Below are 23,859 nucleotides of genomic sequence, written 5' to 3' on the forward strand. Positions count from 1 at the left end.
CACCTGGCCCCACGTGAAATGCCAAGGCCCTCCCTTCTCGCCCCCTCCTCGGGCCTGGAGGTGAGATTGCACATGAACTTCTGTAAACGAGGAGCGTCGTCGGGAAATGTGAACCCCAGAGTGTCCGTGATAGAATAAACTAAACGCCTTTGTAAGAGAAAAAAATTCAAGTCTCATGACAATTTATGTTCATATCTTTGGAAAATATGACATTAATATGATTAGAAATAGATATTCCTCTGTAATCAGCTACATGTACTTACTATTTATATGTATTCATTGCATAGTCTAGTGCATTTCCATGTCAGAGAAAACTATTGCGGGACATGGCGCTATCTAAGCAGGAATTCTCGCTGCTGTTAAAGTTTGATTCCCTGAGAAATCATGATGACATTCATGGCCGTTGTTATTAGTCAGGCACAGTGTTCCTTTCTGAGGACAGGGATAGGTGCAGAGTCCTCTCAACACAGTGGCTCACGACAGCCTCTGGTCCATTAACCTCAGTGTAGTGATGAAACCTAGATAGGGTGCCTCTCCCAACTTGGGTGCTGATTGTTTTCAGGGATCCAGTGCCTGCAAGGTAGATTAGTTACCACTAGATGGCAGTCCAACCTTTAAAAGGAATCCTTCAATGCCCATGCCTCTAAACTAGTCCATTCAAGGCTTTTGTATGCCTAAGTGACCCAGGTTATGAACCCTCACAACAGCTGTTGTTAACCTACCTTCTGATTGCAACTGGTGAAAACTCATCTCCATGTCCTCAATTGTGGTACTCAAAAATGAAAAATTTGGGGAAGAAACCACAGATTTCAACCTTGCCTTGTTGCTAGAAGCAATTTTGCCCATAATATCTGGAGTATCATGTGTCCTTTTAGTGTCTCTTGTCTTCCATCTTATTCCAGGGAGGTGTGTTTGCTAATTCTCATTCCTTTTTTCTCTCCACCAGTTATTTAGTTTTCTTCTGAACCTTAGATTCCTCATTTGGAAAGGAAGATTAAAAACACTCGCTCAGAGGGTTATTGTAGAGGGTAGAGGTGAATTATGGAAAATATTTTTTCATAAACAGGTTTTTTGGCATTTTAATGACATCATTGTTAGAGTTTTGCTATTTATTTGTGCTCTCTCTCTCTCTTCTTCCCTCCCTCCCACCCACACACTCCTTCTCTCCACATACCTCTATTGTGAGTATTCAAAAAATTCATGAAAAATGTGTCTTAAGAAAGAACTATGCATGAATTTTGAAATGTTTGCACTGAAATAAACTTGTCCTTTTAAAACAAAAAAATTATTTATTTATTTACTTTATTTACTTATTTGAAAAAGTTGTAGAGAGAGAGAATCTTCCATCTGCTGGTTCACTTCCCAGATGACTGCAATGTCCATTTTTGGGCCAGGCTGTAACCAAGAGCCAGGAGCTTCTTCCTGGTCTCCCACATGGCTACGGGGGCCCAAATACTTGGGCCATCCTCCGCTGCTTCCCCAAGCACGTTGGCAGGGATCTGGATTGGAAGTGGAGCAACCAGGACATGAACCAGCTCTCATAGGGGATGCCTGTGTCACAGGTGCCAGCTTTACCTGCTACGCCACACTGGTCCCTAAATTTGTCTTTTAATACTATTTTCCGTGAACTTTTTGAAGTACTCTTATATATATGTTTTTATATGAAACAAAATTTAGCAATATCTTTTTATTTTGTTAATGAACTGAAAAATTCCACAGCTCTCTCCTTGATATTCCCCATTTTTTCACATGTGTTACTGAAGTTCAGGAGAAGGCCCACTATTCATTTTGTGATGTAAGAAGCTTTCATTTGGGCCTAGCTCCCCAGAAGTGCTAAACCTTTCAGCATTTTTCTTTCCGGGGTTCTCGTAACCTCTAATCGCTTGGTGCTAGTATTTCAGTTCCACAGGTGCTGCAATTATTTTATAGCCTCAGTTTTAATTTTGAAGTATGAAACCATTTTTCCCTCCTCTATACCTACCAGAGTGCTTTGTATCAATCAAATTTGCACATCCATTGTTCCACTCCCTTCACTTCTTCCTAAAAAAAAAAAAAAAAAAAAACAAAAAAAACAAAACACTCTATGAATCTAAGGGCATAGTAGGCACTTAATTAATGTTTATTTACCACGTGTCACAATTTATTGATGAAATACTATTCCATGGGACGAAAAGACAGTGAGTAGATTGTCTTGCGGCCTTTCTGCTCCTCTGTTATTAGAGCTCTTCATCAATGTGAGATTGTTATGCCTTAATTAGAACTTAAGTACCCATGAATACATTTAAATGATTGTAAATTTCAGAGATAATGTTTCCAATTCACATACCTTAGTCTTTCTCTGTATCAAGGTACAGGGTGTTATTTAAGCTAACAGATAATTATCTTTCATTACATTAGCAGTATGCAACTTGACCTTAAAAGCCTGCTTAACTTAACAAGATGGCAATGAATCCAGCCACCAGCTGTGCCTCCCTGTACTCCACAGTTCTTGGTACCTGTGAATGGATCTTGATTTTGGAAGATTGAAGGAGTCCTTCATATTCCCGTGGTATCCAGAATTATTGGTGTTTTCAGGCCATAGCACTGCAAGATCTCTCATGAATTTCTGTTGGACTCAAAATACTTTTGAATTCTGTGTTTTTGTTCTGATTGTTCCTAGACCTACAGGTATTCATGCATTTCTGAGATGTGTTCCTCTGATGTGCATATGTGCCCATTGCCTATCCTGTCTCAGATTATTGCCAAAAACTAGATGAAAACAAAACTTCAGCAGTATGAGATTTGAGTGTACATGAAACTGTTTAGAAGTAGAACATATTTAACGTGCTATAAGTTACACAAATGAAGTAAGATGGTTTAAAAAGAAAACAAGCCAAGATTTCAGTGACTATTTTTTTGACCTTAGAGTGACTAAAGTTTTCTTAACAATGGAAAAAGCAACAAGAGAAAATAAAGTTACAACTAAATTATACATGAATTAAAATTTTTCAATGTTTTAAAAATCTAGACAGTTTGATAAAAAAAAGTTCTGGCTGATAAATTTTTGATGTCTTTGATGTGTGAAAAACTTTCTTCTTGATCATTAAGGCATACTAAAATAAAAGCAATATTACAATTATTATTAAAAACAGTGTTAATTTTAAAAAAGATTTTGTTTATTTGAAAGGCAGAGTTACAGAGAGAGGGAGAGAGAGAGGGAGAAAGAGATCCTCCATTGGGTGGCTCACTCCCCAAATGGCCACAAGGCCAGGGTAGGGCCAGGCTGAAGCCAGGAGCCAGGAGCTTCTTCCAGGTCTGCTGCATGGGTGCAGTGGCCCAAACACTTAGGCCATCTTCTTCGCCTTCTCAGGCCATCAGCAGGGAGCTGTAGCTGACACAGAACAGCCAGGACAAGAAGTGCCACCCATATGGGATGCTGGCATTGCAGGTCATGGCTTTACCTGCTTTGTCACAATGCCAGCCCCCATCACCAATATTAATTTTTAAAAACATTCTTTGTTGGATATCCTTCTCCAAACTTTTCATGTATTCTTTTTACTTTCATTATAATTCTTTGAATCGATGCTATCACTCCATTTCACAGATGAAGAAATTAAGATGCTGTTATTACTGCAGTTCACATGGGAGGCTAAGTAACTTGTTCATGCTGGAACAACTAGTACATTGTGTACTCTTCCTAACTCTAAGACTGGTTTTGTTGATTCTGGAGTGTGACTGTTTTCCATGCTCTTAACTATTATCCTGTACTTCCTAAAATGAGCAAAGGACAAGAAAGGAAGTTTTCAAAAGATGAGATAAAATGACTCCAAAAGCATAAGCATTTTGCAGTTTCACTAATAAATGCAAATTAAAACTAAAATGCAGTGTTTTTTTTTTCTTGCTAACAGAGTGATGACAATAAGAAATTTTTGTGGAGTGGTGCTGGAAATGCATGAGTTTCAGCATGGGGTTAAAACGTGTGTCCCTGTTGGCGGAACAGATATGATTGAGGATAGATGTCAGGTTAAGGCTGGAAATTCTGCTGCTGCCAGTAGGGAGCGGCCATTGTCTTTGGTTGCACTTCTGGAGCACTTTGGGAAAGATACGTCTTTCCCATGGTCAGATTTTTGAGCTTCAAGTGATCAGTTGGTTACATTCATGGCTGTTAGCATAGTATGCAAGATTGTCTTTTCCTCAGATGATAGGGTCTGGTGGGTAATGACTGAACGCACATGTGTATAGGATGACTAGAGGTTTCAGTGGCTTTCCTTTCAGCAAATCTCTCAAGATGTTGTTGCCAGGGTTTCAGCACTGATGATAAATTTTAAATTATATGTTTATTTGTGGTAAGATGAAATTTGAGAGGAAATTCAAAAAACTGATCTTACTTGCCTCCACTGTTGACAAAGGATTCTTAATGTTTGGTTTGGTACAAAATGCAGGGGATATAGCTCTAATTCCTTTATTCAAACTCAGTAAATAGTTTGCGACAATGAATTTCCAATTGTTTCCAAGTAGAGAAGATTTACTTGTATATTAATGAGGCACAGGTGTTGGGCCCCTGGTGCCTGCATGCCTGGAAGGCATATTTCAGTTGTTTATCTACTCAGCAATAGGTACTACAAGGTATTCAGGCTTGCCTTAGCAGTTTTTACAGTGAGGCTTTTAACCTTTTGATATTTTTTTCAAATTTACCCTCACCTATTAAAATTTTAAAACTGATCATGTAGAAAGAAGTTGCAGAGATTTCAATAGTGAATAGCAGTAACAGCTAAAGTAGTCTTATTATACTTAACTGCCCAGCCTAACATTAAAGAGAAACAGGCTTATCTACATGAATATTTCATGTGAGAAATCAGTGTAATCAACAATTCATTTTTTCTTGCACATTTTTTGAGGAAATATGTCTTTGGCAGTCAAGTATTTATTTGGAGTCAACTATTTATATTAATATTCAGTTTTTTGTTTATTCACTGAACTGTACTACCAGCATTTTGGTGGAGATGGAATAGCCTCCTTAGACATTATGAATTTCAGTTGCTGGCATAATTATAGCTTTCTCTCTGTATCTCTCTCTCACTGTCCACTCTGCCTGTCAAAAAAAAATTCTTTGTTGGATATCCTTCTCCAAACTTTTCATACATTCTTTTTCATACATATTCATTAAATCTACAGAAGAACTGTCTCCCAAAAGACAGCCATGGATTCATAAACAGTGCAAAACTAAATATACACATTTTAAAAATTGCATTTCTTAGACTAGTTTAAAATTAATTTTCTGTAGAATTCCTCTTGAAGCAGAAGAATTCTAGCAAAGGGATTCCCATGCATTGGTTTCTTTTCTGTAGGAAATAATTGGAGGAATAACTTGTAAACAACAGTTACTTGGCAACAAGGGCAGAAGGGGATTCATGGGCAGCTGAGAAGCAGCCGGTTCTGCAGCATTTGCTGGAAGATAAGAAGAAAATATTTATTTACAGTTTGTGATTGCACTAGATCAACACATTACCTGATGATCTGGAAGATTACCCATGAAGGGGATCACTGAATTTTCCAAGAGACTTCACTCCTAATCATTTGGCCTTTCATGTTTATCTTTCACAGAACATTTACTAATGAGATTGAGCCACCTTTAGTCCTGAGTAACTGGTGATGATAGAGCAATCATTTGCAATAACCATCTTTTCTTCTTTGGATGGTGCAAAAATCAGAGCAACACTTTTATGTTCTCCAAAATATTTGCAGAAACTCTTGAGCTGGGCAGGAAAGGGAGGGGGCAATTAGCTTTCAGGTTCTTACTGCATCAAGTGCCTTAATTTCATCATCCTCTCTTTTCATAAATAGAGGATCAGAAGGATCTTTGTTTTGTTTAAAAGCACAAAAAAGTCAAGGCAACAACGAGAAATAGAAGGAGATTGGGTTAGTGTCTTTGGAAGGGAAGAACCTTTGGTTACCTAAACTGGTAATGATCAGCAGCTATTTTTTAATTGCTTTGAAATAGTACTCCCTTTTGTTCTCCAACAATGAATTAATTGGGATTTATACTGGTTTTTAGAACAACTTCTACTCAAAGATTTTAGGATTATCTGCATAAATTGAGCATACTGTGTGCAGGTAAAAGTAAGAAATGCATGATATGTGAGACAGTTTTAGATTTAATAATCTAGATTGAATAACTAAAATACATTTTTCTTCTGTTATATGGAGGCAGTAAAGGCAGGAGACCTGCTGCTAGAATATTTGTATACAAAAATTTGTATACCACCTCCAATCCCTGTTGTTTAACTTTTAGTATTCTTCATTAGCTAAAAATAAACACAAATCCAGATTTATTTTAATGTTTATTACACTGAATTAAATAAGATTTGTCTTTTTAAGATTGCTTGTTTTCTAAGCTGATTGCCAGTTATAAATTACATTTTTGTTGTTGTAAGAGGAATCACATCACGTTGCAGACTGTTTTTCTCTACTCTTTACCTGTTTGTTTTAAAACAGAGCCTACACGTAGAGTTGTGCTTCTTAATAATCCCTGCCACTTCAACTAAGATTGGAATCATACTCAAGTATGATTCAAACCTTAATATTTTTTATTAATATAAATGTGGAGAGGGTTTTGATTCCATTTAATAATGTAGTTTTTTACATCTTGCTTTTTAGCGTGATTGTTCATTTCTTGCATCTTGGAATAATGTATTTATAAAATATCCCCAAATATAAATTATTGGGAGTAATATTGATGATATGAATATGAGACATCATAAATATCATAGCTCTTTTCAACTTTTAGATGATTGAATTTGGCCTATTTTCACATTTTATTATGATTTTTATGAAGATTTTCTTTTTTTCTTGACAGTTATTTCTTTGCGTTCTTTCTCAAGATAAAAGTCAGTGGATAAGTAGAATTAAAGAATTAAGAGCATGGTATAGTAACATTAAAGAAATAGTAAGTAAATAGTAAATTTAATCGATGTAATTGTTTTCTTGTGTATACTCTATGGGTCAGAGTCTCTGTGTTTTTTTCTTTCCCAGCATATCACAAACCCAAGGAAGGTTGTTGGCCAGCAAGATTGATGATGAATAATCCCCTTTCACAGGATGAAGGGGTAAAGTTGGTCTATATTAATCTCAGCCTCTTTTAGCTGTAGGAAAAGGCCAATGTGACCAGTTATCAGTTGTTCAGTGTATTTCATGTCAGCTGTTTTCTTTACTGCACATACTGTAATGCTAAAACCTGATGGAAATTACCTGACAGTGTACTGTAGGAGGTGTAGAAGCTCTTTCTGTGGAAAGGCACCAAGAGATGTCCTGGGGTTTATAGGAAGGAAGGGTAACATGTGAGCATAAAGTTGATGCCAGAGCCAGGTTGCCAAGGCTCCAGGGGACAAGGTGGCTGAGGAAAGCCTTTCTTCCTCATGAGAACAGACAAGGGTTCATCTTGAAGGCCTAACTCCCAGGGAGAAAAAGGAAATATGCAGGAAGAAAAAAATACAGGAAAAAGATCAGACCTACCTCTACTCATATTCCAGTGAAGACTGGAATCTACTTTCAAGATATTGTGTAACTTCTTCGATTGCTGCTGCTCTAATTTCTATTTACTTGAAAAGGAAGGGGAGAGGTTGTCTTTAATTTATATTCTCTCCCAATTATGTATTTAATTAGTATAATACAGTCCTTGGTACAGCAGCATAAAGTGTCAAGTACCTTTTTAAAAATATTTATTTGTTTTTTGAAAGAGTTGCACAGAGAAAGGCAGAGAGAGAGAGAGAGAGAGAGAGAGAGAGAGAGAGAGGTCTTCTATATGCTGGTTCACTCCCCAATTGGCTGGAACGGCCAGAGCTGTGCTGATCTGAAGCCAGGAGCCAAGCGAAGGTACAGGGACCCAAAAACTTTGGCCATCTTCTACTGCTTACATAAGCCATAGCAGAGAGCTGGATCAGAAGTGGAGCAGTCGGGACTCGAACCGGCATCTGTATGGGATGACAGCACTGCAGGCGGCAGCTTTACCCACTATACCACAGTGCTAGCCCCTCAAGTAACTTTTAAAACTTTCCTTAAATTCACATTATAAAATGTACATAAAACCTATCAGGTTATAAAACAACCTTTATAGAGCACAGTACATGCCTTTCATAATGCACTGGTTATTCAGGTCAGATTCAAGCTGGGGCCACTGGACAATTGGTCCTACCGTAATCCTTTTTGTTGTTTAGTGGCAGTAGCAAGTAAAGATCAGTGAAAAATACTGCTCCCTTAATTTAGGTAATAGAAATTTTTAAAAATATAAGCAGTAATAAAAAAATCAAAAAATTGATGTTAAAGATGTGTTTTTGAGATTAAACTGTGTTTTAATAAAAATTATTATAAGCTGAGTTTTCTTATCTGAAATACAAACAACTCAGGGAAGGGTAAATCTACTCATTTAAATTAGTAAATTGGATCAGGGCAGGTGTTTTAGCCTAGTGGTATAAGATGCCATTTAAAAAAACTAGGACCCATAGAGGAGTACTTGAGTTTGTATTCCTGGATCTGGCTTCTGACTCCAACTTCTTGCTAGGAGGTAGCAGTGATGGTCCAAGTAATTGAGTTCCTGCCGCCCAGGATAGACCTGGATTGAGCTCATGACTCCTGGCTTCAGACATGGCCCAGCCCTGGCCATTGCAGGCATTTGCAGAGTCAACTACCTGCCTCTTTCTCTCTCTCCTTCTCTAATTTTTAAAAGTTATTAAATTGAAATCATAAAAGCCAACAAAGGTGTGAGTTTATTTCAGAGGAATTGTTCTTATTTCAGTGTTTCCTTTCCCAAGTGTATAGTTTCAGAAAGTATATCATCATTGCATTGTCACCCAAGAGACACACACAAAAAAATATTTGAATAAAATGGAAGGAGACATTTCCTCATTAACCATTGAATATTTGGGTAATCAGGCTGTAATGCAGACCTCATAAAATCATAATGTGCAACACTGATTGTTAACCAAGCAGTAAAGGTATCTCTTTTAAAAAGTACTAGGCAGTTATCTTTACAAATTTGACAACTTCAGATTGGTCTGTCTACTAAGATTACAATTAATCTCTCTACACATGGATAATGAAAATGGAGGGGCTATGGCAACTATGCAGAGTCACACACTCAGGTGCCATGAGAGCCAGGTTAGTTAAAAGAAATAGCAACCAAGGTGGAAGGGGGGAGGTGGGTAAATCTCTGATAGCCACACCAAACAGGAAGTGGGGTTGGGAGCTGGCCCTGCATTTTTACTACTTGGCTCAAACATTTCTGTTGCACAGTGTAATAAGAAAAAAAATTTTAATAAAAAATTTATTTGTTGAAAGGTAGAGTGAACAGAGAAGGAAAGAGAGAGAGGGAGAGGGAGAGGGAGAGGGAGAGATTTATCTACTGGCTCACTCCCCAAGTGGCTGCAATGCCCAGGGTTGGGGAAGACCACAGCAAGGAATCAGGAGCCCCATCCAGGTGTCCCACATGGGTGGCAGAGGCCCAAGGACTTGAGCCATCTTTGGCTGCTTTCCTAGGCATGTTAGCAGGAAGCTGGTTAGGAAAGGGAACAGCTGGGACTCAGACCAGCACTCTGATATGGGATGCCAATGTTGCAAACAACCACTTAACCTACTGTTTACCAACACCAGCCTCAAGTGTCAGTTCTTGAAAACTATCCTTTCAACTGTTTGGTTGTGTTTTTTTTTTTCAATAAAACTATAAAATACAAAAATAAATGATACAAATACAGATTATGATGAATCATTTTTTATTCAAATTTGTCTCCACTAGTGTATTTTAATTAAAATTATAAAGCCAAGATTCAGAGAAAGCACTTAGTAAATGCTATAGGTTCATGTGTTGCTAGGGACTTCCCTCTCTTTTCATCATTGAAGGCTGTCCATGGCCTCATCCATGTTTAGATTTAGTTCCCAAGGCTCCTCTCCATATGTGTTCTGGCAAAGAACTTAGCATCTCAAGTAAAGCAGTCTGTCTTATTTTTAAAGCCACTAAACTGCTTAATTACAAAACCTGAATGGCTTGAATAATTTTCTACTGTGTTCTTCACAAACAGAATCATCATCTTGGTCAGTGTGGCCTGTAGATTTTGATCCACAAAACTCCAGTTTGTTGTATGCTCAAAAATCAAAATTTGTACGATGTCAAAATTGTAGGAATTTTTTTTTATTCAGAATAATAAACAAATGAAAGTGAAATGGCAACAAACACATTCAAAATGAGAAAAAAATGAGGGAATTGAGATGGACAATGATATTATTGGCTGATTCTCCCAAAGCTATGAAACCCACCTGGAATTCCAGAAAACCAAATCCTGTACCCTGATTTAAAAAGATCATTCACCCAGTTACCTGAATTCCGTTACCCAGCACGAAACACAATGTAGCATCTGAATTTTATTAAAAATAGTGAAATTCACAAAATATATGCTAGAAAGCCCAAAGCAAGAGGCTGCTGCAAGATCTGATATTGAATAAGCCACATGAGAACAAGATTGTTCTCATTTGAGCCATGATAAATGGTGAAATTCCTGAGGAATTCTGAATCTTTGTAACCAGAAAATCGCAAGCAAACTCATTTTGCAGAAAAGTAAAATTCTTCTGTCCTATCAAAGGCTTAACTTTCCTCTTCTAAACACAAACATCATCTTGGTCAGTGTTGCCTGTAGATTTTGAACCATTATACCCCAGTTTGCAGAGTGCTTGCATACCATAACTGATACTACGTCAAAACTGTTGTTTTTTGTTGTTGTGCTTGTTCAGAATAAAAATCGATCCTAAGAGATATAGCAAAAAAAAAAAAAAAATTCAAAATCAGAAAAAAGGAGGAAATTGCAAATTGGAAATGGAATTATCAGCTGATGCACCCCAAACTATAAAACCAACATTGAATTCCAGAAAGCCCAATCCTGTGCCCTGATTAAAAAAATCATTTACTGGCCGGCGCCGTGGCTCAACAGGCTAATCCTCCACCTTGCGGCGCCGGCACACCGGGTTCTAGTCCCGGTCGGGGCACCGATCCTGTCCCGGTTGCCCCTCTTCCAGGCCAGCTCTCTGCTGTGGCCAGGGAGTGCAGTGGAGGATGGCCCAAGTGTTTGGGCTCTGCACCCCATGGGAGACCAGGATAAGCACCTGGCTCCTGCCATCGGAACAACGCGGTGCGCCGGCCGCAGCGCGCTACCGCGGCGGCCATTGGAGGGTGAACCAACGGCAAAGGAAGACCTTTCTCTCTGTCTCTCTCTCTCTCACTGTCCACTCTGCCTGTCAAAAATAAAAAAAAAATAAAAATAAAAAAAATAAAAAAAATCATTTACTCAGTCACGTGAATTCCATTTTCCAGCATGAAACACAATGTTACATCATGAAATTCATTAATAATAGTGAAATACATGAAGTATACACCAGGAAGCCCAAAGCAAATAGGCTGTTGCAAGATCTGATATTTAATTAGCCACAGGGGAACTGGATTTTTCTCATTTCATCCACCCATAACTGGCCAAATTGCTGAGGAATTCCAATTGAGTGTAACGAGAAAATTGCAGGCAAACTCATTTTGCTGAAAACTAAAATGCTTCTGTTCTATGAAAGGCTTAAATTTCATCTTCACAATCACAAACATCATCTCAGTCAGTGTTACCAGTAGATTTTGAACCATAATACTCCAGTTTCTAGAGTGCTTGTATATAAAAATGAATACTACATCAAAACTGTTAGTTTTTTTGGTCAGAATAAAAAACGAATGAAAGAGATACGGCAACAAACAAATTTAACACCAGAAGAAATAGAGGGAATTTCAGATGAACAATGAAATTATCGGCTAATGTGCCCAAAACAATTAAACCAACCTTGAATGCCAGAAAGCCCACTGCCGTGCCCTGATTTAAAAAGACCATTCATCTAGTTACCTGAATTTCATTATCCAGCATGAAACAAAATGTTACATCACAAAATTCATTAAAAATAATGAAATACACGAAGTATATGCAAGAAAGCCCAAAGCGAAGAGGCTGTTGCAAGAGCTGAAATTGAATTATCCACAGGAGAACCAGATTTTTCTCATTTCATCCACTCATAACTGGCCAAATTGCCCAGTAATTCTGATTGATTGTAAGCAGAAAAATGCAGGAAACTCGTTTTGCAGAAAACTAAAATGCTTCTGTTCTACGAAAGGCTTAACTTTCATCTTCGCAAACACAATCATCATCTTGGTCACTGTGGCCTGTAGATTTTTATCCGTAAAACTCATTTGTTGTATGCTTAAATATCAAAATTTGTACGATGTCAAAATTGTAGGTTTTTTTTTTGTTTTTAATAAAAAACGAATGAAAGAGAAATGGCAACAAACACATTCAAAATGAGAAAAAAATGAGAAAATTGCAGATGGACAATGGAATTATTGGCTGATGTACCCAAAGCTATGAAACCCACCTGCAATTGCAGAAAATCAAAACCTGTGCCCTGATTTAAAACGATCATTCACCCAGTTACCTGAATTCCGTTACCCAGCATGAAACACAATGCAACATCTTAATTTCATTAAAAATAGTGCAATTCATGAAATACATGGGAACAAAATTGTTCTCATTTGAGCCATGATAAATGGTAAAATTCCTGAGGAATTCTGATTCTTTGTAACCAGAAAATCACAGGTAAACTCGTTTTGCGGAAAAGTAAAATTCTTCTGTCCTATCAAAGGCTTAACTTTCCTCTTCTAAACACAAACATCATCTTGGTCAGTGTTGCCTGTAGATTTTGATCCATAATACCCCAGTTTGCAGTGTGCTTGTATATCATAATGGATACTGCGTCAAAACTGTTTTTTTTTTTAATTTTTTGTTCGAGTAAAAACCAAAAGAAAGATACGACAACAAATTCAAAAAAAGAAAAAAAAAAAAGAAAATTGCATATTAACAAAAGAATTATCCACTGATGCTCCCAAACCTATAAAACCAACATTGAATTCCAGAAAGCCCAATTCCATTTTCCAGCTTGAAACACAATGTAACATCATAAAATTCATTAAATATAGTGAATTGCATGAAATGTACACAAGAAAACCCAAAGGAAAGAGGCTGCTGCAAGTTCTGATACTGAGTTAGCCACAGGAGAACCAGATTTTTCTCATTTCATCCACACATAACTGGCCAAATTGTGGAGGAATTCCATTTGAGTGTAAGCAGAGCATTGCAGGCAAACTCGTTTTGCAGAAAACTAAAGTCCTTCTGTTCTATGAAAGGCTTAACTTTCATCTTCACAAACACAAACATCATCTTGGTCAGTGTTGCCTGTAGATTTTGACCCATAAAACTCCATTTTATAGTGTGCCTGTATATGAAAATATAAGACGTCAAATATGTTAATTCTTTAGTCAGAATAAATAATGAATGAAAGAGAAGTGGCAACAAACAAATTAAAAACCAGAAGACATGGAGGGAATTGCAGATGAATAATGGACTTATTGGTTGATGCGCCCAAAAGTATTAAAACCTGGAATTCCAGAAAGCACAATCCTGTGCCCTGATTTAAAAAGACCATTCATCCAGTTACCTGAATTCCGTTACCCAGCATGAAACACAATGTAACATCACAAAATTCATTAAAAATAGTGGAATACACAAAATATACGCAAGAAAGCCCAATGCAAAGAGGCTGTTGCGAGATCTGATATTGTGTTAGCCACAAAAGAATGGATTTGTTTTGCTTCATCCTCCCAAAACTGGCCAAATTTCGGAAGAGTTCTGAATGACTCTAACCAGAAAATCGCAGGGAATCTCATTTTGCAGAAAACTAAAATCCCTCTCTTCTATGAATAGCTTAAATTTCATTTTCAGAAACACATACATCATCTTGGTCAGTGTTGCCTGTAGATTTTGAACCATAATACTGCAGTTTGTAGAGTGTTTGTGTATCAGAATGGATAGTATGTCAAAACTGTTGTTTTTTTGTTCAGAATAAATAATGAATGAAAGAGATACAGCAAGAAATCAATTAAAAACCAAAAAAAAAAAAGGATGAATTGCAGATGAACAATGGACTTATCAGATAATGTGCTCCAAACTATAAAAACAACCTTGAATTCCAGAAAGCGCAACCCTGTGCCCTGTTTTAAAAAGACCATTCTTCTAGTTACCTGAATTGCATTTTCCAGCATGAAGCAAAATGTAACATCATTAAATTCATTAAAAATAGTGAAATACACAAAAAATAGGTAAGGAATCCAAAGCAAAGAGGCTGTTGCAAGATATGGTATTGAGTTATCCACAGCAGAACTGGATATTCTTGTTCTTCCACCCATTACTGGCCAAATTGCTGAGGAATTCCCATTATTTTTTACCAGAAAATCACAGGCAAACTGATTTTTTTTGTGTGTGTGTTTTTCTTTTCTGTACTTACAAGTTGTTACTGCTTGAATTCTTTAATTAGTGGAGGGTTATCCCTGTTTGTATATTAAATTAAATTTAAAGCATGTCATTGTAATAATAAGAGGAAATAAGAAAGGAAAAAGGAGGGAGGTAGACACTAACAGAGAGAGGGTATAGTGGAAAATATCATTATTCTCTTAAAGCCATGTATGTAAAATACATGAAAATTGTTACTTTCATTTACAGTTTTTATTTTTTTACATTTTTTTTTGTATGAAAGACAGAGTTACATAGAGCAGAGGCAGAGATGGAGAGTGAGAGAAAGAGAGAAGTCTTCCACCTGCTGGTTCTCTCCAAAATGGGTCACAACAGCAGGAGCTGGGTTTATCTGAAACCAGGATCCAGGAGCTTCTTCCAGGTCTCCCATAGGGGTGCAGGAGCCCAAGGACTTGGACCATCTTCTAATGCTTTACCAGACCACAGCAGGGAGCTGGATCAGAAGTTGAGCAGCCAGTTCTTGAATTGGCAGCCATATGGAATGCCGGCACTGCAGGTGACACCCTTACCTGCTATGCCACATTGCTGGCCCCTCCGTTTATTTAAATAAAAATTATTTATAATTGGTAAATCCAGTATAGAAATGAAGATATATAATTGAACAATGAACTTAGGAAATACAATTCAAACACACCAATAATTAAAAAAAATGCAAAACAACAGTAGATGACATTTTAATGACTCAATTGATGATTCTATTTTAAACTTTTTTAATAAATATAAGTTTTTCAAGTACAGCTTTTGGATTATAGCAGATTTTCCATCCCATAACCTCCCTCCCACTTGCAACCATTCCATCTCCCACTCCCTCTCCCAACCCATTCTTCATCAAGTCATTTTCAATTATGTTTATATACAGAAGATCTACTTAGTATTTACTAAGTAAAGATTTCAACAGTTTCCACCCATGCAGACATACAAAGTATAGAGTACTGTTTGAGTATTAGTTATGCACTTAATTCACATAGTACAACACATTAAGGACAGAGATCCTACATGGGGAATAAGTGCACAGTGACTCCTGTTGTTGATTTAATGATTGACACTCTTATTTATGATGTCAGTAATCACCCAAGGCCCTTGTCATGAGCTGCCAAGGCTATGGAAGCCTCTTGAGTTCACCAACTCTGATCTTATTTAGACAAGGCTACAGTCAAAAGGGAAATTCTCTCCTCCCTTCTGTTCTTCCCACTAGGATCTCACTCACAGAGATCTTTCGCTTAGGCCATTTTTTTTTTGCCACAGTTTCTTGGCTTTCCATGCCTGAAATACTCTCTTGGGCTTTTTAGCCAGATCCGAATACCTTAAGGGCTGATTTTGTGGCCAGAGTGCTGTTTAGGACATCTGCCATTCTATGAGTCTGCTGTGTATCCTGCTTCCCATGTTGGATCATTTTCTCCTTTTTAATTCTATCAGTTAGTATATGCAGACACTAGTCTTATTTATCTGATCCCTTTGACACTTAATCCTATCATTATGATCAATTATGAACTGAAACTGATCACTTTGACTAGTGAGATTGCACTGGTAAACATGCAACCTTGATGGGACTGAACTGGAATCCCCTGGCACATTTCTAACAATACCATTGGGGTAAGTCTGATTGAGCATGTGCCGAACTGTACATCTCCTCCCTCTCTTATTCCCACTCTTATATATAAACTACTTTCAATTTAAAAGATCATTATTCCTGAAGAAAGGACCTAGGTTAAATAACTTTAATTCTTCTAGAAAAATCTTTTTTTTTAATTGTATTTAAGGTCTGCAAGTTTTGTGTATTTCATATATACAGATTTTGGAACATATTTTAACATGATTAATACAGTAAGGTTGTCAGTTGTTCATGAGGCTATTTCCATGGCTTAAATCCCCAAACACAAGTCCCCTCTCTCCCATTCACAATCTTTTCAGCTTTCAATAATAACCGTCATACACAGTTTTCATTTAAAAATAAACGAGAGCTCATTTGGGTGCCTAATGCCTCACTTCAAATCCAGCTTCCTGCTAATGTTAATTCTAATGCTTCCATCAGTAGAGGATGGCCCAAGTAGGTGGGCCATGCCACCCCAATAGGAGACTCAGATGGGGTTCCAGGCTGCTGGTTTCAGGGTCAGACCCAGCCTTTGTGGTCATTTGAGGCAATAAACCAGAAATTGGAAGATTTCTCAATATCTCTATTCTCTCTCTCTCTCTCTCTCATTCATGGCCTTTTAAAAATATTTTACTCTTTTGAAAGAGTTACAGAGAGAGAGAGAGAGAGAGAGAGAGAGAGAGAGAGGTCTTCTTTGCTTGGTTCATTCCCCAAATGACTGCAACAGCTGAGGCTGGGCCAGGCTGAGCCAGGAGCCAGGAGTTTCTTTCAGGTACCCAACATGGAGGCAGGCACCCAAAGACCCAGACCATTCTCCCCCACTTTCCCAGGTGCATCATCAGGGAGGTAGATGGGACAAAAACTGGCACCCATGTGGGATGCTGGCACTTCAGATGGTGCCTTAATCTTGCTGCATCAAGGATTTCCCTCTATTTATTTTAGAGGCAGAGTTGGAGAAAGAGACGGGAAGGGAGAGAGAGAAAGAGAGAGAATCTTGTATTCTCTGGTTCACACCCAAATGGCTGCAGTATCTGAGGCTGGACCAGCCAGAAGCCAGGAGCCAAGGGTTTTATCCTGGTCTCCCACATAGGTCGAAGGTTTCAAACACTTATGTCACCCTGCGATGCTTTCCTGGGCACATTAGCATCAGCTGGAATGGATTTGGGGCATGAACCAGTGGATGGAAGACTTTTCTCTCTGTCTTTCCCTCTCTGTCTGTAACTTGGCCTCTCAAATAAATAGACTAATCCCAATTAATGTTAACTGTTTAAACCAACTGAAATGATGAGATTCCCCCCAAACTCCTATTAAGCAGTTAGCATGATCTTAATTATAAAATCAGAAAAAGATACAATAAATAAAGTGAACTATAGACCAATATCTCTGATGAGCACAGATGCAGAAATCCTCAACAAATTACTATGAAATAGAATCCAACACCACATCAGAAAGATCATTCACCCAGACCAAGTAAGATTTATCTATTATATGCAAGGATTGTTTAACATGCACAAATCAATAAATATGATACATCATATTAGCAAATTGAAGAATGAAGACCATGTGTATGATTATCTAAATAGATGCAGAAAGGTGCCAGCATCATGGCTCACTTGGATAATCCTCTGCCTGTGGTGCTGGCATTCCATATGGGCACTGGTTCTAGTCCTGGTCGCTCTACTTCCAATCCAGCTCTCTGCTGTGGCCTGGGAGGGCAGTGGAGGATGGCCCAAGTGCTTGGGCCCCTGCACCTGCATGGGAGACCAGGAAGAAGCATCTGCCTCCTGGCTTTGGATCAGTGCAGTGCTGGCTGTAGCAGCCTTTAGGGGGATGAACCAATGGAAGGATGACCTATCTCTCTGTCTCATGGTTTCTAACTATGCCTGTCAAATAAAAAAATAGATGCAGAAAAATCATTTGATAAAACACAAAATCCTTTCATGATACAATCTTAAGCAAATTGGGAATAGAGGGAACATTTCTCAACACAAGATAATATATGTCAAATATATAATATATGACAAATCAACAGTCACAATGATACTTTTTGGTGAAAAGTTGGAAGCATTTTCACTGAGACCCAGAACTAGACAAGGATGTCCACTTTCACCACTACTATTCAATACAATTCTGGAGGTTTTAACAGAGATATTAGACAAAAAGAAAGAAAAGCTATAAAGTTGGGAAAGAAGGATGTCAAATTATCCCAGTTTGCAGAGTATATGATCTGATACATTGGGGAACCAAAAGACTTCATTAAGCAATTATTGGAATTCATAAGAGAAATTTGCAAAGCTACTGGATATAAAATTAACACACAAATATCAAAAGCTTTTATACATACAAACAATGTCATAGCTGAGAAAGAACTTGTAAGGTCAGTCTCATTCACAATAGCTACAAAAAATTAAATCCTTTAGAATAAATTTAACCAAGGATCCAGCCAAAGATTTCTCTAATAAATGTTATAAAATGTTAAACAAATAAATAGAAAAAGACAGAAAAAATGAAAAAATCATCCCTGTTCATGACTTGGAAGAAACAATTTATCAAAATCTTCATATTACCCAAAACAATTTACAGATTCAATGCAGCCTCATTCAAAATATTGAAACATTCTTCCCAGATCTGGATGAAATGAACCTAAAATTCATATGATATCATAAGAACAAAAATAGCTAAAGGAATCACAAACAATAAAATTAAATCTGGAGGCATCATAACATCAGATTTCAATAAATATTACAGCACAGGTATAATCAAGTCAGTTTGGTATTGGCAAAAAATTAGACAGATTGACCAACGGAATAGACCTGAGACCCCAGAAATTAACTAATGCATCTACAACCAAGAAATCTGACAAATCTGACAAATGACTTAAAATCACTTGCTGGGAAAAGGGCATTCTTTTCAACAAATGATGTTGGGAAAGTTGGAACTCTGTATGCATGAGTATGAAACAAAACCAGTATCTTATACCCTATACAGACACACACACACATGCATGCACACTATGACACTATGGAATGCTATTCAATCATTAAAAAGAATGACATTTTTTCTTTTGCAAGAAACTAGATGCAACTAGAGACTATTATGTTTAGTGAAATATACCAGCCCCATAAAGATAATTATCATGTTTCTCTGATTTGTTGTAGCTAATATACAAAATTTTAAAAATGTAGTGCATACAATCAACATTGATGTTTTTACATTTGACATTTTTAGCCCTTGTCTATACTCTTGAGGATCAATTTTTTTTTTTTTTACTTACAGCTTGTTACTGGTTGAATTCTTTAGTGGAGCATTAAGCTTGTGTGTATAAAGTAAATTAAAAATATGTCATTGTAGGAGCCAGTGCTGTGATGTAGTGGCTAAAGCCACTGCCTGCAGTGCAGGCATCCCACATGGGTGCTGGTTTGAATCCAGGTTGTTCTACTTCTGATCCAGCTATCTGCTATGGCTTGGGAAAGCATAGGAGATGAAGTAGGAACTCCTGGCTTCTGGCTTCAGTTCAGCTCAGGACAGCCATTGAGGCCACTTGGGGAGTGAACCAGCAGATGGAAGACCTCTCTCTCTATCTCTCTCTCTCTGTGTAACTCTGACTTTCAAATAAAATGAATAAATTTTAAAGAAAAAGTATGTCATTGTAAAAATAAAAAGGAAAATAAGAAAGGAAGGAGGGAGGGAGAGAGAGGGGGTAGAGTGGGGAGTATCATTATTCTCTTAAAACCATATATGTGAAATATATGAAATCTGTTCCAGTCATTTAAATTTTCATTTTTTAAGATTTATTTATTTGAAAGGCAGTTACAGAGAGGCAGAGAGAGCGGAGGGAGGGAGGGAGGGATAGAGATATAGATAGATAGAGATGAGAGAGAGAGAGAGAGAGAGAGAGAGAGAGATCTTGTATCTGCTATTTCAATCCTCAATTGGCCCAGCTCTCCAAAACCAGGAGCCAGAAGCTTCTTCCAGGTTTCCCATAGGGGTGCAGGGGCCCAAGGTCTTGGGCCATCTTCTAATACTTTCCGAGGCCCCAGCAGGAAGCTCAATCAGAAGTGGAGCAGCCAGGTCTTGAACCAGCATCCATATGGGATACCAGCACTGCAGGTGGCAGCTTTAGCCACTATGCCACAGCACCGGTCCCTCCATTCATTTAAATAAAGATAATTTTAAAATTGATAAAGGCAGTATAGAAATGAAGAAATATAAATAGACAATTAACAGGAAATAAAATTCACATACAATTATAATAAAACAAATTTAATGCAAAACAACAGTGAGATGGCATTTTAATGACTGAATTGATGATTCCTTTAAAATTTTTCAATACCTCTTATCACTAAACATTTTCTCAAGAAAATTACTCTTATACAATTTTGGTAGGTAGCTAAATTACTGGTGTCTTTTCTGTAGGGAAGCTTAGCATTATTTATCATAATACTTAAAATGTCCCTACTCTGGGGCCCAATAATTATTCTCAGGCCTAGTAATTCAACTTACACAAGGCAGTCTAAACTTAAAAATCAGACATATGCATGACTTTTATGAAGAGTGTTTCCTATAGTTATTCATCATATGAAAAGTGTTGAAACTTAAGTAGTTGGAAGGAGAGGTTAATATTTTCAGCCAATTAAAATTATGACCTTTAAAAAGAATAGTTAACAACATGAAGGGAAAAACTCATTATACATTGTTGAGTAGGAAAAATAGACTACAAAATACCATTTATATTTTGGTCATAGTTTTGATTGTAAAAGTATATGTATATATGTGTATATCTGTGTGTAAATGTTAAATGATTAAATATAGAAGGAGATCTGATCTCTTCCCATAGCCTATACTAAATTTCCAAATATTCTGTGATATACATATAATGCACACATGTAAATGGAGATATATTTTTAGAATGAAGTTAAGGAAAATCTTCAAATATTTATTTATTTATTTATTTATTATTTGGCAGATAGAGTTACAGAGAGAGCCAGAGAGAAAAGTCTTCCTTTCATTGGTTTACCCCTCAAATGGCTGCTACAGCCAGAGCTATGCCAATCCAAAGCCAGGAGCCAGGTGCTCCCTCCTGGTCTCCCATGCAGATGCAGGGCCCAAGCACTTGGGCCATCCTCCACCGCACTCCTGGGCCGCAGCAGAGAGCTGGACTGGAAGAGGAGCAGCCGGGACTTGAATCCAGCACCCATATTGGATGCCGGCACCACAGCCAGAGGATTAGCCAAGTGAGCCACGGTGCCAGCCCTGGAAACTCTTTAAATATTTATAAAGGTAGTTATAGAGACAGTGAGGGAGAGAGAGATCTTCCATCTGATGGTCCACTCTCCAAATGTGCATAATAGCCAGGACTGGGCCAGGCTGAAGCCAGGAGCCAAGAACTCTATCCAGGTCTCCCACATGGGTGGTAGGAGTCCAAGTATTTTTCCCATTCTTCTGCTGTTTTGCTACGGTGCATTAAGAGGGAGCTGGCTCAGAAGGGGTCTTTGGGAAAAGTGGTCTCATAAAATATTTTTGTCAGTTTTGGCAACACAGTACAATAAATAATGATCGTGACAAACATTGAGACTATATGTAGTTTAAAAGTAAATTTACAGGAGGAAACAGTAATACTGTCAATCTCAAACAAAAATCTTGAGAAAATTATAAAGTTGAATATGAAATTTATTGAACCCCTGAAAGCCAAGGGATATTTTAATTTATCTTCTCAGTAAACCAAAGTCATAGAACATGTACTAATATACAAGGTGTTTGAACACTAAAATCTCTGCACCAGAAAATAGGGACAAATATGCATTTTATCACACTGCAGGTGCAAATTCTCAAATTCATAAGCCTTTCTCCACAGGCAGTCTTACCCTCTCAGGCGGCTTCACTTGGCTCACATTACACTCTGACTATAACTCTCTGGCGCCAAAAACTGCTGGGTCCCGAACTTTTCAGGTCTGGGGCTACTTAGCTAGAGTGGTTTTTCCGTGTCTTCTGTGACACCCTTCTCCCTTCTCAAGTCTGAAAGAATCAAGTTGCATATACCAGCATCTGAGTAACTGACTGTTATGTCTCCCAGAAATGGAGAAGGAAATCTGAACGTCCCAAGGGCTTAGAGATACAGACAGCAGATATACCAGGAGTTTGAACCCAGCTCAAGTCACTGCTCCCAGGCAAAGGCTCAGGGCCAGGGGCTGCCCCCCAGGATGAGTGACACAGGGGCTGGCATTCATTAGGCACTCCTGGAGGGAGGTATTTTGGACATCAGGCATAGGCAGTTTTAGGAACCAAGACAAGGAAAAAAAGGAGGGTGGGTAGAGGTGACATCACCATGCAAAGTCTGCAAAAGGAAACAAACCCACTGATGTTCTAATGTCCGCGCTTAAGAAGCATAAAATGAGGAGAGGCTCACGGATATTTTGTCGTGGAGGGTCGGGTGGGCATTCTCTGCTTTCCTCTCTTGTGAAATGGTCACCAAAGTACACCCTTTAAAGTGTCATGGTGATGCCTGCACTGCCTCTGAGCTCTGCCAGCAAGTTCATCATCAGATGCCAACCCCAACCCTGGCCTGAAAAGCTGAGCTGAGCAAAATAAGACTTTCATTTCTGACTTCCCCAGCTTGTAATGTGCACGGCTGGGGAGGAAGGAGGGACCGATGACCCCCAACCTCCTCGCCGCGTGAACGCCACAGCCCATCCACCCTCCCCGATCTCCCTCCGTCCTTCCCACACGACCTGGGGAGAGGTGGACTGCACGCACGGAGACGGAGAGAGAAGGCTCTGGAGGGAGCCGAGGCCGCTGGTGCAGGGACAGAACCTGTCGCCCGTGTCCGGACCCGGCCCAGCCCTCAGCGGTGGGGTCCGCGGATGGAAGAGCTCACGTGGGGGAAGTCCAGGTCCCTCTGTAGCTGGTTCTGCAGGATCCATCCGCCCACGGCCCCTTCTGGGAAACCTGGCCCCACACACTCACCACTTCCCGCTCGCGAGGTCTCCGGCTTCCCCGTCTTAAAGCAGAGAAGGCCGAGCCACCGCGGGGACGCTCTTCCCGCTGTAGTCTGGACACCACTAGGACACAGGGGTCTCGCGAGATGAGGAAGTTGTCCGCTACCCTCACCGGGGCCCCTGATTGGACAGCTGCAATGCCAATGGGCGTGAGGGGCGTCACAAAGGCCATAGCCAATCAGCACGCTCGCTGGCTGAGTGGGCGTGGGGAGGTTGTTGCCAGACGACGGGAGTGCGGGCGGGGTTTGGGGTCGGAGGCCGCCCTGGTGCCTGATTTCCGGGCGGGGTCGCTGTGGCCTCCGTGTTCCTCGGGGCTCTCGGGACCTCCAGAGTTCGCCGTGAGCTGCAGAAGCCGCTCCAGGTGAGTCACCGCCAACTGCGGATCATCGACTTCTGATCTTTGTGATTCTTCATATCCGAATGATTTCTCCATTGGGAAGTTTCTGTAATGTTCGTTTGAACAATGTTTAAAGATATTGCGTGGTTAATCTTCTTGATTCGTTTTCCTTATAGATATGTATTTTCTAGTCTTTTGTCCTTTAATATGATTTCCTATTGCTGTTAGTAATGACAGGTTTTAAAGATCATTTATTTGGAAGGCAGAGGGAGAAGGAGAGAGGAGAGGGGAGGGAAGGGGGAGGGAGAAGTCTTCTGTCCACTGGTCACTCCCCAGATAGCCACAAGGCCAGAGCTGGGCTAATCCGAAGCCAGGAGCCAGGAGCTTTTTCCCTGTTCCCGATGTGGGTGCAGGGGCCCAAGGACTTGGGCATCTTCCACTGCTTTCCCAGTGAGCTGGATGGGAAGCGGCGCAGCCGGGACTCGAACTGACACCCATATGGGACACGCCGGTAATGACATTTTA

This window comes from Lepus europaeus, chromosome 18 (genome assembly GCF_033115175.1).
Source record: "Lepus europaeus isolate LE1 chromosome 18, mLepTim1.pri, whole genome shotgun sequence".
NCBI classification, from domain to species: Eukaryota; Metazoa; Chordata; class Mammalia; order Lagomorpha; family Leporidae; genus Lepus; species Lepus europaeus.